Here is a 16,369-nt window from a genome sequence, read left to right as displayed (position 1 = left end):
TTTTCCTTTTTTAGGAAGGTGGCCTCTACCAGATGTAAGCTCAGAAATGGCAATTGTCATTCACGTAAATGACTAGCAGGTTTATCATGCCAGTCTCTGGGACCGTCTTGAATTTTGGCAAGAGGCAAAGAGCAGGCCCATAAGAAAAAAGTAGTCCTCATGGGAACAGTAAAAATATGTTGGTATTGTTTAATTCTTTCATAACATACTAAATTAATTTATTTGTTTTTGAGCCTTTTAAAGTATAATGCCATCAGGGAATGTGTTTTTCATATAGTTCTCTTACAAATATATTGAAGTTTTAGGGAGAGTAGTCTATGAGTAAACACCACTGGTCATCCACGTTGGGTGACTGAGAGACAGAAGGTTTGATTCTTTTGCTGCTTTACATTCTGTATAGTAATTGGCATCAGTGCAAAGTGATCTTATATGTACATTTTGCAATCTTTTTGCACAGATGTAGACAATTGTAGAACATGCAGGATTGTGGAGTATCAGATTCACATTGTTCATAAATTCTTGCAAAGCACCCTGTCATAATACTTATCACTTGATAGATGCTTTTGACAACTTTTCATATTTGGCTAGTAATGTATAGTTCAACTGTGTTTCTTCCAAACCACTCAAACCACTGCATGATATGCTCTGGACTAGGCCATTAATTCTGAGAGGTGAATGAAACTTACTCTTCAGTTAACTCATTGTTCAGTTGGATTATCTGAGTAGGAGAACCCTATTATTTAAGTGAATTGAAGTAAAGTGAAGTAAAATGAAGGGAAACATATTCTCTGTTCAAAATACAACGGGTAACAAAGACTCTCTCATTTATTGTTCCCCATTGTTCCATTGATCATTCATAAGGTAATAGTGATGCCAACTTCAAAATGCCAACACTGCAAGGAAAACTAGCTTTACAGCTTTTTGGAGAGATATCAACACCAGAACCAAGTATACTGTAATTGCTTCTCTTCTGTTTATATGGAGCACTTTTTGATCTCTGAAGCTGTACATGTTAAAGAGGAGAAAAGTCCCCAGATTCTTCCCACATGATTCACCATCTTTGTCCATTACTGTAAGTAGCTTCTGTTCTCTACCATACATCCTGGCAGGTATTTTGGAGAGAGAAAAAGAACAGAAGCCACTGAAAGCTTCTGGAACTGTCAGATTTCTCCAGCTACTCTCTGGCTGTCCACTTATCATCTGTGATAGATTTCTGTGACTCGTCATAAATATCTAGACATAGCGAAAGCCAAGGTATCAATCATTTTTATGAATACTGCAAAGATCAGAGTTAACCTATGGGTCAGAAACACTTCATTTATTCAGAAACATGGAAAGAAGTTGATGCTTGGACACAGCTTGGCAGGTTTCCCTTACAATCAGTGGAGCTCTGCCAATTTATGCCATTCTCATTTGCAAAAACCCCCTTACTGACTCCACTGACTATTCTTTTCAGCAGACTTAATCTTTTTGATTTCCTCTTGATATTGTAATGAAACGAAAGTAGTAATGGTGGGAATAATAGAAGTTATATACTTTACAATGAAGGCAAAAGAGTCTTCTAAACTAACAGACTGAATTTAGAAGGACCTATTCCTTATGCATTGTTGAATTTAACTCCTGATTTTTTTCCAGACAATTAATATGCCTATTTTCCTCTACCAGAGCTGTTATCAAGCATGTTAGCCTGCATCTAACAATTTCTGAGTGGTATTAGCCAGCAGCACAAGTCCACTGTGGCCAAACTTGAGCTTTTTAACTTTTCACCCAAGTCTTTCCCAATATCTTCCTTGCTTGATCACTATCTTGCCTACTGTTCAGGCCTTTGACCTGGGAAGTCACATTCAACAGAAGCTTTCTTCTAAGTCATCACTTTCAGATCTTGATGGCTCTTTTATAGAACTTCTCTAAGATAAGCCATTCTCATCTATCCACATTCATCCAGATCTATCCTACCAAATGCAAACTACTTTTCTTTGGGTTTGCGGCCTTTCATATCTTTTGCCTCTGTCTCACTGTTCAGATGCTATCTCCAAGCTGGCCTTCTAGTTGGCTACTGATGTCAACCTTCATTTCTTGTTTTTGATTTCAAGCAATTACCTTTGTGCTTTCCTTTCCGCTGCTCCTAATGCTTGAAAAGAATTTCCTGTAACCAGCCACTAAACAAATCTGTAGTCTTACTCTAGACCCTAAAAACTCTCCTTTTTTTGGTGGTAGTTAAAAGAAACCTTGGCAAAAACTAGGTCACTAGTGGTAGATCACTATAGATGGGACTACCTGGTGTTGTGTTGTTGCCTTTGGTATTTGTTTCTCACCCTTTCTATGCCCGTAATATAATTTCATTGGGGCAGAGTAATATAATATGTGTTTTGCTTATGTTGCCACAGTGCCCAGCATGAAGGCATCTTCATCCCTAAACACTGTTCCTAAGCATGAAGCAAGGTTAGATAAGCCACAGCATGCTAGGAAATGTCAGAGTGCCAGTCCTCACTGATTCTGAGCATGTATCCTGCAGAAGCCATCAGCCTAGAGAAAACTCCAGTAATCATCTGCTGCCTCAGCTTCTGTTGGAGGGTTGAGATATATCTATGTCACTGAACACTTGTGTTATGTGGGCTATCATCAGCACTAAGGTTTTAGGTCATACATTTAAAAAAGTATAAAAGGACTGTGGAAGCACACTGACAAAATCTCTAACAATCGAGTTGTGGGTTCTGTGAGACACATCTATTTGAAATTATAGAACATCTGGGAAAGAGATGTAGTGGGGCTACTCACAGCTGTAGCAGGAGCTGCTGGAGAAATCCTGCAAAAAAATGTAGCTAAATATTCAAAATATAAGAAAAACAGAGTACAATTAGGATTAGTTAATCCTTAGCATGATTGGGGAGCACTAGTATTCAGCTGATGAACAATGTGTGCCATGAGCAAAGGTATGCTGCAAGACCAGGCTATGCTTTGGTGAACCTAGAAAAATGTCCCAGCCTTAAGGATATGACATGACAGTTTCAATCCATGTTTTCTCATTCCTTGCTGCAGAACAAAACTCCAGGACTTTATGATAGGAAACCTATCACCTACCTGCAGGTGAACTTTGTGTTTTTATAAATAATAGATGCTTCCATGCCCAGGTTTAGTGGTTTTGCACCACCCAGACAAATGCTCACCTGGGGATAAAACCTCTCTAGTGTTAAGAGAAAACTGACTCAGGAGCCTGAAATGCAAAGGCAGTTCCACAAGAAATGTGGAGGTGAGATACTGAGAACAGAGGGGTGGCCAAAGCATGCTGAGATGAAGCAGCAAAACCCAGAAGACATAAGCTAGAAAGTCTAATAAGTTGAGAAGTTGGTTTTCTGAAGAGAGGGAGAAAAACAGGAATGTGAATACAGGTGGCTAGATGTTACAGAAGATGGGAATGGGTGGTGATGGGAGAGAGAAATGAGGAGAGTACAGTTCTTATTTTTCTCTTCTGAAATGTCTATTTATAGCTTTTCAATGCTGTGATAATGAACTTATGTTCAACTGCTGCAAGTCAACCCCTTTCACTTTTAGTAAATCCTCATTTTTAGGGGAAAAGTAATAAGAATGTCACTGTTTCCACATACAGTCATAAAATGCATAGTCAAGCTCTCAAGCAGTAGCATACTTGAGATCATAACAACATGTATACCTCTTCAGGAACATGAATCTTAAATTCACTGTCTGTATTTTCCTGTGATCGGGAAAAGCAATGGCTAAAAGGGGAAGTTGTTTTTCCAAACTGTGGAACAAAGAGTATAATGTTGGAAAGTAAAACAGATTGCTTATATTCAAGAAACTGTAAAAATACTCTAAAATACAAAAGAAAAACACCCTTTCCTTAGGACTTGCAAAGCCTTTGCATCTTTTCTGGTTTATAACAGACTTGTAAAACTTAAGCTCCTTTAATTTAAAGCTCCTTTTATTTATTTTCACTCAGTTTTTATTAGAGCAATAGATTTTTTCATGAGCTTAAGAAGTAAACAACAACTCTTAAAACAACTAATTCTTTGTAAACTGCTCTTCTGAGATTCCCACCTTGAGTTAGCTATGAAAAGCATGAGCAGTCCTTACAATACAGAGGGAAATGAATACCCCTGCCGGTTATCAGTTTGTGATGTAGTGAACATCAGTTGAATTAGCCTGAATGCCTTCTGTGGTGCAAAGTTTTAGAATTTACTTTAAACTGTAAAGAGTCAAATACTTAGGAAAGAAACCCCAGCAAACTGTAAAATGCTTTATTAGTGTTGTCAAAAATTAGTCACTAGAAACCAGCAACAACTCAGATTTTCCCTTGTGGTATGTTGCTTGCGAGAACAGTGCAGACTGTGTCATGCAAGTCTGAATCACAGTCAATCCACACAATGCGGTATGGGATCACATTGTCCCTATACTAGCCTTTGGGAAGGATGGATGTCTTGGAGGTTGTTAGTCCAAAGAGATTGCAGGCAATGAGTCCAGGTAGGTCTCATGACTGAAGTAGATATATCTCTAAAGCCTTATTTTCTAGGTCTGCCTCCCCTCTTACCTGCTTTGGGTCCACTGAGATGATCAGGAAATAGAAGGGAGTACTCTCTGCAACCCTGGGGAAGCTGGACATATAAGACTAGATTTTCTAGCAGTGTGCAAGAAGAAAAATGGTGGAGGGAAACATCTTGCTCTCACCTCCCTCCTCTTGCCAAAACCCACCACAAAACCCAAGAAATACTGTACACAGGCCAGGGACAAACTCACTGTTTATTTCAAGCTACTGTTAAGAAGCTGTTATTTATTTAAAACTTCAAAGTTACAAAATCATAAGCATAAAAATCAGCAAAGGATGTGCTCTTTCCCCCCACCATAACATAAACCACAGTATGACAAATTAGCAGGGGCCTGCAGAAATCAGAAAACCCCAAACCTTTGCTCTTTCTTCACAGAGGTTTTTAAGAATAAAACTCATAAATATTGAAACTACCCAGGACAGTAGATAAAGGAGCTCACAGTGTCACTGTCAGAACCTGGCTTTTCCTTGACTGCCCTCATAGTAAAGCTTTTCAAGTTGGATCCAGAGAGACTTGTGCACGCAGAAATATCTTTGGTTTTACTCAGTACCAGCCAATAGTGGACAAAATACTTCTAATATGACAATGATAATTTACACATTCTCCTTCATAGCAGACATCATGTACTGTAGTACTAGCCTAACTGGCAGTGAAATAAAAGGAGGAAGGAACTAATACTCTATTTTTGCCCTCAGCCTGTTTGTCTTGTGCATTTATATGCATTTTGGGTAGAATTCCTTCTTGGCAATGATGCAGCAGCAGTAATACGGGGAAAACAAGACTGGATATGGCAGAAAACATGGCTGGACAGGTGTGTGGTCATTCCATGTACATATTATGGAAGAATCTCTGCAGGCAAGACCACAGTTAATACTTAAGTCTGGATTGTGTGTTGGCATGTGTGCCCAAGAAGAGTCTATCACTTGGCACGTCCAAGAGGCCAGCCTTGCAGTGCCTCTGGCTTCAATGTGGCAGCCCACAAAATATCCTCAGGGTCATAGACATCTCCCTTATTTCACCGCCCATATCACCACAAGGTGTTGGAGTCCTCCTAAGAAGGCCCTTGTGTTTGTCTTGTCTGCTTTTTGTGGGCTCCATGAGATAGACAGGGCTAAACACTTGAGGCCTGCTTGTCCCAGGCGTAACTGCACTGTAAACATATGAATGCTCAATCCTTTGCTACAGGGCAGAGCATGCCCTGCCCAAAGGCTGAGTTTGACTACTGGCTTTAACTCCTTCATACTGGGCACAGCCGCCGTCTCAGCCTATGGGCTAGAAAAGAGACTGGTGGAGGAGTTAAGGTCCTGCACAACTTGGGTATCAGGCTGGGAAGAGAGGTGAAATCTCCCTCTCACTTTAGCAGTCCTGCAGGGTAGAGCCTTTAGACTTTGGTGATGAAGAAGGGAAAATGTCATTTGGTTTGAATAGGCAGTTTCTCTGCATGCCCTTTGGTGTTAGTTTCCCTTGTTTAATGTGTGGGTATCATACATGACAATGGGAAAGAGAGAAATACTTTAGAAAAACAAACAAACAACTCCTCCCTCTCAAAAAAAAAAAAAAGGGGGAAAGAAAAAAAAGAAAAAGCAATAAGAGACTGTGGTTGTAAAACCACAAAAATTGGCAATGGGGCTCCAAGGCAAGTGTAAGCCTTGAAATTTCTTTTAGCTCTTAAAAAAAATAGTCCAAACCAAAAAAACCCCAAAGCACAACAACTCTCTTTCCATGGATTCCAGCTTAATGATGCTCCCCCCTTGCCCCCCCTCCTTTTTTAAGGAAGATTTGAAAGAATTTTTTTAAAGCTTTGGCATAAGTCTTTTTTGCTCCTTTATGTTCTATAAAGAATGTTGAATGATATTTTTCCTGTTTGATTTTTACTTAGAAATGTAAGAAATGCCAAGTCTTCTCTGTTATGGTTTTCCCGGTGATTTCCTGGATACCTCAGAGGATAGGTATTGATTTCTTTCTCAACAGAACAGCAGGAGTGAAAATGTTGATTCTTTCACAAAGAAAATATTAATCAAAGCCTGTGTTAGTTGCTGCAAATAAAAAGTAATTTAAAATAAAAAAAAGAAACAAAGACTTTAGAATAGTCTCACTTTGCAGTTTCTTTTCTCCAGTTGTTTAGCTTTCACTCTCTTCACTTTTGTAATATCGTGTGGTCAATCATGAGAGTCATTGACAGCAGACTTTCTAATACAAAGGGAGAAAAGTAAGGGGAAAGGAAAACATACAGGGAGGGCTAGTATTTAGAGAGGAGCTGTTCTTTGTGCTTCCAGCTCTGCATGTAACACACCCTGTGACCCTTTTGTACTACAGTTCCTCGTTAGGTGAAGTATGGATGAGAACACTTACACTATTTTTTGTCAAAGTGCACTGAGATACAAGGATGTAAAATTCTTCACAAATTATTCTTCCTGTGTGTCGGAGAAGTGGTATTTGATTCTGTTTGTGTGTGGAGGTGACACAACCCTATTAGCCTTTGTTGGCACCTGAAGTACACAGAGTAAACAAATGATATTAATGGGGAAAAGCAAATCTGATAATTTAAAATGGTGTCTATTAGGTAATCTAGTTTGATTTCAGTGACACAAATACAAAAAATTCTAGATACCAGTATTTTGTCCCTGTAAAGCATCTCCTTTTCACAGGTTACCAAAGGGGTGGAAAATAAAAAAAGGTATTTTTAGTTCCACCTCTGAGGAAGAGGATACAATAATCAGTTTTGAAAGTCTTGGCTGATAATCAGTTGTGGATGAGAGTGGGCATGGTAGGAGGCGTAATGCAGGGCAAAGTGCATTTTTGACTATTGATGATGCTGATTTTTCAGTAGGAGCTGCTGAGAGTCTGTAAACATTGAATGGAGCAGCAGTCACCACTGGAGGCCAAACAACAAAAAGATCCCTCATAAAATGTGGTGATTCAGCTGTATGGATACTCTTTAATGGCATGGGTCTTTAGTACATGTGTCTCCGCCTAATTTCAAACTAATTGCAGCATAACTACCATGTAATTAATGCCTCAGGACTCCAAGACTCGCTGTATTATGTCTGAGACCAAAGGTTAATTATAAGCACTGCAGACATCGAGGTAAATGCTGCTATATGGTTTCATGATCTTTATTAAGATTAAAAAAATCAAATCCATTGTAATTAAAATGAGCTATATACTATAAGAAAAGGGCTGAGGTTCCTAAAGTAGGATTTAGGTAAGAACTGTCCAAGTCAAAAGAGATCTTGAACTCTTTCCTCCCCTCTGCCCCCAGCTGAAACTGGAGGTTCTTACATTTCATGGGCATTGATTTATGAACACGGATGGATTAAACTGAGATGTTGAAATGATAGACACCTCCAGCTGACCCCTGTGCTCTACTTTTCTCGTGAAAGTTGCTGTCCCTCTGGCAGGAATGGCTAAAGTGCATAAGTAGCTTCTGCTGAGGAGCCAAAGGTCATTGCCAAAGCAAGTGGTCAGAAATTTCCAGGTGCCTGAACATGCCAGACTGTAGATAATTACAGTTGAGGAGCTGCTTCATGGACAATTTGATCACCTCTGCCACTGTGGGCAGCCATTGATTTAAAGACAAGGTGGGTAGAAAGGAGCAGTAATAACAGCGGGCTTCTGCCATCCAACTTTGACTCACCACCATCCAGGGATCAACAGTCACTGACTGTTTTGTCTACACATTCCCCAGGAGCCTGAGAGTTGTCTTTTGTACATGCACCTTAATATGGACAAGGAAAAGCAGTGCAATATCTAAATCACATACTGACCTGAAAGGGATCTAAGAATAGAGCATTCCTATGCTTATGTCTTCACATACAAGTATAGAAAATAAAAAAGTAGGTCAGTTCTGTATCTACATGAGAACATAATATCTTGTAACAGTAAGCAGCAAATAAATATGTTTTGTATGGACTAGCTGAGATGCTCTTTTGCATTCCAAGTTGAAGCACAGCAAGTCCATTAGTCCAAGTTCCTTCCTTTCTCCCATCCCACTGTGTCTCTTTGGTATGCTTAACTTTGAAATTTTGACATGGTTGAGATGAATACTGTGGGGTTTTGTTGATCACTTCTTTGGGATAAGGAAGGATACTTTGCTAATTTCAAGAGATAAAAACAAACGTGTTGAAGCAGCATATTTTGAAATAAGTAGTTGGTGTTTGAGTAATGTCAGAAGACACGTAAGAAGAAGTTTAAATTGAAGAGGTAGATGATACATCAGTGTGGGAAAGGGCAAAGCTGGCAGGTTTGTGAATTTCAGGATGGACTTAATCTATTAGGGATGTTCACATGCTGAGAGATTTGATCATTTCACAAAACAATGGAGTGGCAGCTGCTGATTTATTGCTAAAAGCCACAGCAAGTGGTTCCATCCAGCCTGCTGGCTGAGATACTTGAGCAGGAAGAGTGAGAAAGGTTCAGCCCCCTCTATCTAATGGGATGAAATCCTACATCTTCCACTGACTGAGTTATACCTAGCCTCTAGGCTGTAAATTAGTTTTGGTTTGTGTGGCAGGGCATTCTTCATCTTACTCCATGAAGCTTTGCCACTGTGTAGGCAGTAGTTGACTATTCACTTTGTCACAGGAAGAGCATGCAAGTGAGGAAAAAGGACTCCTTGGACACTCAGATTACACAAAGAGACCTGTGTTTCTTCTCTCTGCTCCCAGGATGTATTGTGCATTTTACATGAAGTTGCTGCTTGATACAGTACAGAAAAAGTCCTGGTAGAAGAAGAAGGGATGCCTCACTTCCAAGTAAGCTACCTACTGATCTTTCTGTGCTTCAGTTTTTGATGTCTGTTTTGGGCCCAGAGCTTCTTGACTGTGCTTGAGGCATTGAGCATACTTGTAAGTAGGAAACTTTCTTTGGAGATATGACTTTGAGCTCCCTTGAGCTAAGGGAAGAAATGAGATCCTTTACTGCCTGGGCAACCACTGGGTGATTATATGAAGACAGGAATCCATCTGCTTTCCCAGCCTGTTTTTAATAGAAAAGGGTGAACCATACTTATTTTATTTGCAGAGACAGATATGTAACATGAGCAGAGGTTTCTGGGCTCCAGATACCCTATAAATCAAACTGCCTCTCTGAATGAGCAGGATTTAAGGCATGCTCTTCTTAACATTTGCGTGTGGCCAGTTCTAGGTGGTTGCCTCCTGAATGTGTTGCCATCAGGTGCTTGCATGGTGTGTTGGCTGCTTCGGATTAAATTCTGAGGTGCTAACTTATCCTGTGAATTGAATAGAGAGCCTGGCACTCCATTCCCTTCTTGAATTTTCCTGTGGGATCTGAGGTACTGAAAGATAGGTGTTTTACTGCCTAGCACTGAAGTATCTAAATCTGTTACTGGATCTTGTCCAATTTAGCTACAATGCAAATTAACATACTTGTGAAGCACGGCTGATAATTTTTGTGCACATTTTAAAAACGAAAAAGGTCTTAGTAATCGATATGTTAGCAAGAGGCTCATTCTGTATAAGATTCCTGAAGGATTACGCTGCAGAAGAAGCAAGAGAACCCCATTAAACTGTCAAAATGTTCATATCATAAAATATCACCACGCAAAAATATAAAAGCAAAAAACTCAAAGGAGAATCAACAAAGCGCAACTGTTACTGGCATTCTTCCTGGGATATTTTTTTTCTTGCCTTCCTCATAAAAACAATTATGAAAGAAGGACAAGTAGCTTACCAGATTCACTGGTATGCTCTGGGAAACCTTTATGGTTAGCATTTGAGTCTCAAGAGCATGCAAGTGAATCCTCTTCATATACACATCCATGCTGTATGAATTACTGTCTGGAGATCTGTTTTCTCTTGGCTTGCACCTCTTATTTCCCTTCCTATCACTAGGAAAAGCATGTAAATATCAGAATATTAGCAATTTATGTACCAATGTAAATGACTGCACAGAATGAACTGGGTAATTTTGCAGTTGTGATACCCCTAGTGGAAATAATTATCTCCAAACACTATAAATCACAGTTTAAAGAAGTGCATGTTAAAGTAGACTTGCCTGTTTAGCGGCAGGTCTGTTTTCTCTCAGGAGTCAGTGTCTGAATGGTAGGTTATACTGCTACTGCTTTTCTTCATTGGTCCTGTATTACTTCTTCCCAGCTTGCCTCCTGCTGAAATAATTGTGGTGCTAATAACAATGTGTGGGGAAATGACCAGATGTGCTAGTTTTCTTAGACAATTATACCAGTTTTTCCAATTTTCCAGACATTTTTTCATTTCTTTATTAACTCACTGGTGCCAGGAATTGGATTTTTCCAGTACATAAATCCTAATTAGTGAGCCAGAGGATTGAGCACTCCTTTTTACTCCTGATGTGTCATTTCCCCTCTGTTCTTGCTTAATTGGCATTTTGAAAAGCCAACCCTTGTGTTTTTAAGGGTAAAAAAAGAAATACAGGAGTGTTTTGGGACAGAAATGGAAATCTGGTAAAGGGACAAAAAAATGAGAAGAAGGTGTAGTTGGGATCAGGGCCATCTGGTCTTTCTGGGATTGCAGGACATGGAGGCCTGCAGAGTGGCTGAGCTGCTTGAGGCTGAGCCACCTCTTCCTGGCACCAGGTGAGACTAAACCCCATCTTGCCATTCCCATGTTGCTGTCTGCTTGCCATGGGCACAGAGTGAGTTTGTTAAATGATGCCAGCCCTGAGGAGCATCTACAGATTGATTCCATAGAGCAAAGGCAGCGTTTGGGGCACTGCTGCTGTGAGTTGCTCTTACAGGCTTTCCCTACAGCCTTACTTTCTGCTTATCAAGGGCCAGAAACAGAAGGGAGGAGGAGGAGAAGGCAGAGGCTTTTCAGGAGTGAGGGTATCCTCAGATTTTGAGTTAAAGGACTCTTTCAGCCTTAGTATGCGCTTAGGGATGCCCTCGGGTTTGTGGAGGGCTGGCAGGGCAGGAGGAGTGGTTGTGAGTCCCAGGGAGGATGAAGCACTACATCGTGTCTGAGAGATGTGAGAATGAGTGGTTTAACTGTGGCAGGGGAAGGGAATTGGACAAAAAGATATTTCTCTGGATAGATAGAATTAGAGGGAACTGAAGATGTTTGTGAGGTTCTGAGATTCACCTGGGTGGCAGAAGGAAGGTAATCGATTTATGAGTGAGGTCAGAAAGGCTGTGGGTTCCTGTTGGCATTGGTATGTTGAGGTTTGGGGCCTAAAAGGTCCATCAAAAGATGAGATGACAAAGTGGGGGTTCTTGCTGCCTTGTACTGGACAGTTTGCATCCCGGGAGGGACAAGGGGAGAGCGTGAGTAGAAGGTGGTGCCCTTTTTCAGCTTCTACCAGGGTGCTATCGAGGACAGAGGTAAGGGAAGCAAGCCTGATCCATGTAGACCCACAACTTACTGCGGGTGCCAGCTGGTAAGAAGAGAAATAAATAGCAAGACTTTCTGTCAGCTAGGAAGGGGTAACTCAGTTCAGATCTTACCCCAGCTCCATAAAGGCCTGTCCAAAACTTGCATTTTTTTGAGGTTCAGAAAAGGATGATTAATTCCTTTTTAATTTTTTTTTGTGCTAATGCATTAATTGTTTCCAGGCAGACTGGGAACAGCAGAGCCAAGATACTGCAAGGAAGGCTGCAGTCCAGGTAATTCGAGGGCTGTCAAGAGGCTGAGAAGCACCAGAGTTCATGATAAAACCTGGAGTCTTTCATTCTCCAAAATGTTTTGTAGGTCCAGGATGTCTGAACAGTGCCATGTTTTGGGGTGCTCAAAGAGAAAGAAAGACAAGAAGGGAAATGTCAGAGTACTTAGGAGTTATTCCAGCACTGCTGTGCTGCCTTTAAATGGAACCTTGGGAATTTGTCTCCTGACCCTGGGGACCATATTTCTGGCTCCTAAGATCATCCTCCCAGATGGGCAAGATCAGTCCTTAGCACTGCATACTAGCATTCCTTGTCCCAGGACATAAGCATTACCTTTTCTTATGATCCAGTCGAGTGCTAGCATTCTTGGCTGCATGCATGTGGGTGGCCCTCTTCATTAGCCAAAGCTTGAGCCTGTTATCTCTTTACTACCCACTTGCTTGTTGCTGGTTTAAAACCTGTCATTGCAGAATTCATGCTTACCAGGTGCTCTCCCCTTTTAGCTGTCTGATTTGCTGTGTTCTCCCAGTATGAGTACTGGGAGAAAAACAGCATAACAACAGTCTTCAGGGGGTTGCATCGCCAAATCCTGCCCTGCCAGTCAGCAACAGCACAGTATCACCAAACCACAAGAGCTTTTATACGAGGCTTTTATTTAAAGGAAGTAAAAAAATGCTGGCTTTAGTCATATTAATTTCTCCTTTTTATTAGCTTTTAGGGAATGAGCAACAGCTCAGTGAGTTGTGTTTGTAACAAATACAGGTTATGAAATAAGTGTATTTCATTATTTGCTCATTTTGCAATGAAAGTCTCTCCAAATCTGCCTCCTAAATGGTTTAACTCAACATTAGAATTGATGCTGCCAAATACCGACTGATTCAATAGACGATGAGTTTCAAATTCCTCTTTTACATGGGGAATGTGATATAGAACAATGACCTCAATTTTCAGCTGTGTCCTCAGATTCACCTCTTTTTTGGCTGTCTCCTTTTTCTCTTTCAGTATCTTATCATAGTTTTTCAAGTCCTGAGGGTCTTATAAGGGCACTACTGTTTAATAATTAGTCACTATAGCTCTGGTGGGTCTTCTGGTGACATCTTTTACAACTAACGTGTATTTAATAGAATGTAATTAGAAGCTCTGATCCTTAGACCTTGACCTGTCTAGACCTTGTATACAACTAAGTGACCAGACAGCCCTTAACACTCATTAGGAGTTATCTGCACCCCACTTTACAAAGCTATGTGAGGAAACTGTTTAGATTTAGCCTCAAGCCACCTGCTTTGTAATCTGTTGCTGTGCACTCAGTTGATCCCGCTGTCCTTATAGTAACTGGAAAGCTACCAGTGATTTCATTTTAAAGCAAATATTCTAATTCAGGAAGCGTAGAGTGGAAAGCTGGTTGCTATATTTGTCAGCATGTGACCTTCAGAAAGTCTGTAATTAGGAAATATTACTTCAACACTATGGAGAAACTGGCCACATCATTGTAAAATGGAAGAAGAACATCTAAAGAGAGTTAGGGAAATCAGCTAAAATGTATTTTGATACAGTATATTCAGCTGGGATATATTTGATAGTGCTCTTTTTACAGATAATATATTTGTCTTGTTCTTATTTCTGGAAGTCTCTTATATCTTTAAAGTAAATTAACACTTTCTACTATTGGTTTTAAAAAATTTAAATTAAAAAATTCTATATCTGCATTTCTGAAGAATAGCCTATTGGGCATACCACTAAGAAATACAGGGAGAAGGTTCTTTATTCTTCATTAATTTTTGAATGCATATGTGCCTATATTGTCAAATATTGTTAAATATCCTTTTACCTAGTCTATAGACCTATTCCCTCTCTTTCTTACTTTTTCCCAGTTTAGTTTCATCCTAATGGGATAGACTAGTTGTTGTCTGACTTTTTAACTCAGACTTTGGAATCCATTACCATCCCACATGTCTAGGGTTTTTTTAAAGATAAATGTGGCAAATCATGTAACAAAGAAAAGGAAAAATTAAATTCTTAAGATTTCTTTCATAAATTTTCAGTGGCTTAGGAAAAGGATCCAAATACATTCTTAATATATTTGATCTTGATCCTTTCTGGAAACTGTTATATGGCACCAAATGCATCCATACATAGAAGACAGATTTTATTTAAGAAAGTGTCCAAATGATCTTGTTAATGCTAATACAACATTTCAATTATTTGTCTTTTGAAAAGTGGTCTGTTTTGAGATGTTAGTTACAAATAGAGGAAATGAAGTGTTGACGTAGCAAGGAATAATTTACTATGCCTGGAGAGTTCTAAAGCAAAACATCTGGATCAATTTGTTTACAAAGTCCCTGTAGATAAAAAGCACTATCTCTCCAAGGAATCAGTTTGTGCCCTTTTTGAAGAATCATTAAAAAAAAGGAAAGTTGGCTATCATCATACGCAGAAAGCTCCTGGGAATTTGTTTATTAAGGAATCCAAAGAAAGTTTGAAATCCTGTTTCATGGGAGATCAGCTAGCTGCTGAAAATGTGGCGTGGTTTTGTGATCTTAATTTAGCCTGGCCTGCCCTGTTTATCTGCTTCCCCCACACCCCTCATCTTAAAAAATAATACGTTTTAGAAGCTGAGAGTAAACACAGCATGTTAGAGATATGCCAGAGCTGGATGTGGAATGGAGATAAAACCTTTGGTTTCACATGGACACGAACGTCCCGTGATAACTGGAGCATTTTGTAATGTAAGAAATAAATGTTTCTTTCATTTCGAAGGTCCAGCTCTTGGTGCTATTGAATTCTGTGGGAGGTGTCCCTCAACTTAGAGAAAGACATATATAGGTTGAACCTCTGCTTGAAACGTTCTTTAGCAAAAGAACAAAACAAGAGCTTTTTTGTATTCAGGTGCTGTAATCTGGAAGAGCATAGAACTCCATTTGCTAATATTGCACCTGCTCTTGAAAAGTATTTCAGATTCCTCCTTTAAAGAATGTAGCCACAGCCATCAATATCATCACAGTGAAGTTTGCCATGACTTTATCACTAGGTTAAATTACAATGGTAATTTTATTTAGAATGCGGGTAGAGTCTCCTGATGGGACTGTAGGTGTTCTGAGTGTAAAGGGGTCTTTGAAAGTCTTCTGTTATAGTTAGTACAAGCAACAGTTTAGCTATGTTAGCAGTTAGTTAGTTTCTGAGGTCTGTATCTGAATATTGTGTGTTTTCAAGACCTGCTTCATGCACTTCCCTGATTTGCGGTATTTTTTCAGATGTTTTCTGCATTTAGAGGACTTTGTCTTGAAAAGTGAGTCTGAGCCGTGACAGGTAAAGAGTTAATGGACATTTTCCTCTAAGAAGAGGACACTTTTACAGATCCTGTATGTGACCTTAATTTTTTCTGTTCCAAGTTTACCTTTTATGCATCCTTTTAGTTAGAATACTGATGCAAAATACTAACATTGAAATTTAATTTTGTGGTTAGAGATTTGACATGCTCAGATACCTGTGTTGCTTTCTTGAAAAGATCAGGAACATGGGCTGATATTGTCTATATAGCTATCCCTTTTCAACTCCAAGGGGCACGTCTCTCTCAGTAGTACATTTTTTCTGCTGTTGAGAGAAGTGAAGTCTCCATCCCTCCTGTGGGACATTATCCTTGGAGCTTCAAGTGAATTAAACAACCATGTAGAAGAAGAATGGCTGTGGGACAGAACACGGGTCTAATTCCGTCCTAAGTTTGGTCATGAATCTGAAGGTTGTGGTTCAGACAAACTTCAGAACCATATAAATTCAATTGCAACTCAGCATCGGCATCCACAAAGCCCAGCTGAGAGTCCCGTTGTTGTTGACAGTATACTGAGCTCATAAAGAATCTGGGCTCAACACAAACAAACAGGATCATTATATAAATCAAAAGAAGATGAAAGTAGAACCCACATCTTTCAGCTTGAATACTAAAAGTCTGCCAGGAGGAATAAAAGATACTTCCTGTAAGGGTGACGAGTTGCAATTCCCTTTTGAGTTCTCTTCTTTTACATAGTAAAGAGAAGGGGAGAATGGCCTGATTAAACCATATGGGTATGGATTCCTTCTCATTCCAATGTGCAGGTTTATTTAAAATTAGCATGCAGTTCTTACTATTTTTGGTTCATTTTATGACCATTACACCAGCCCTGTGAAATGATACTGGTCATCTCCATCCTGGAGTTCTGAAAGGAGGAAAGAAAGT

General features: G+C 39.7%; 1 long non-coding RNA gene across 22 annotated transcripts in view; it reads left to right on the top strand.

The window, feature by feature from the left end:
* LOC142410663 (uncharacterized) overlaps nucleotides 1-16,369 on the top strand; it is a 292,399-nt gene that overhangs the window by 45,684 nt on the left and 230,346 nt on the right. Inside the window, exon 2 of one of the 22 annotated variants that reach the window (XR_012775976.1) lies at nucleotides 9,230-9,316. The exons of the other annotated variants lie outside the window; for them this stretch is intronic. This is a non-coding gene — a long non-coding RNA (uncharacterized LOC142410663). The remainder of the gene's footprint in view (nucleotides 1-9,229; nucleotides 9,317-16,369) is intronic. 22 annotated transcript variants of the gene reach the window in all.

This window comes from Mycteria americana, chromosome 5 (genome assembly GCF_035582795.1).
Source record: "Mycteria americana isolate JAX WOST 10 ecotype Jacksonville Zoo and Gardens chromosome 5, USCA_MyAme_1.0, whole genome shotgun sequence".
NCBI lineage: Eukaryota > Metazoa > Chordata > Aves > Ciconiiformes > Ciconiidae > Mycteria > Mycteria americana.
This window is presented reverse-complemented; position numbering and strand designations above follow the sequence as displayed.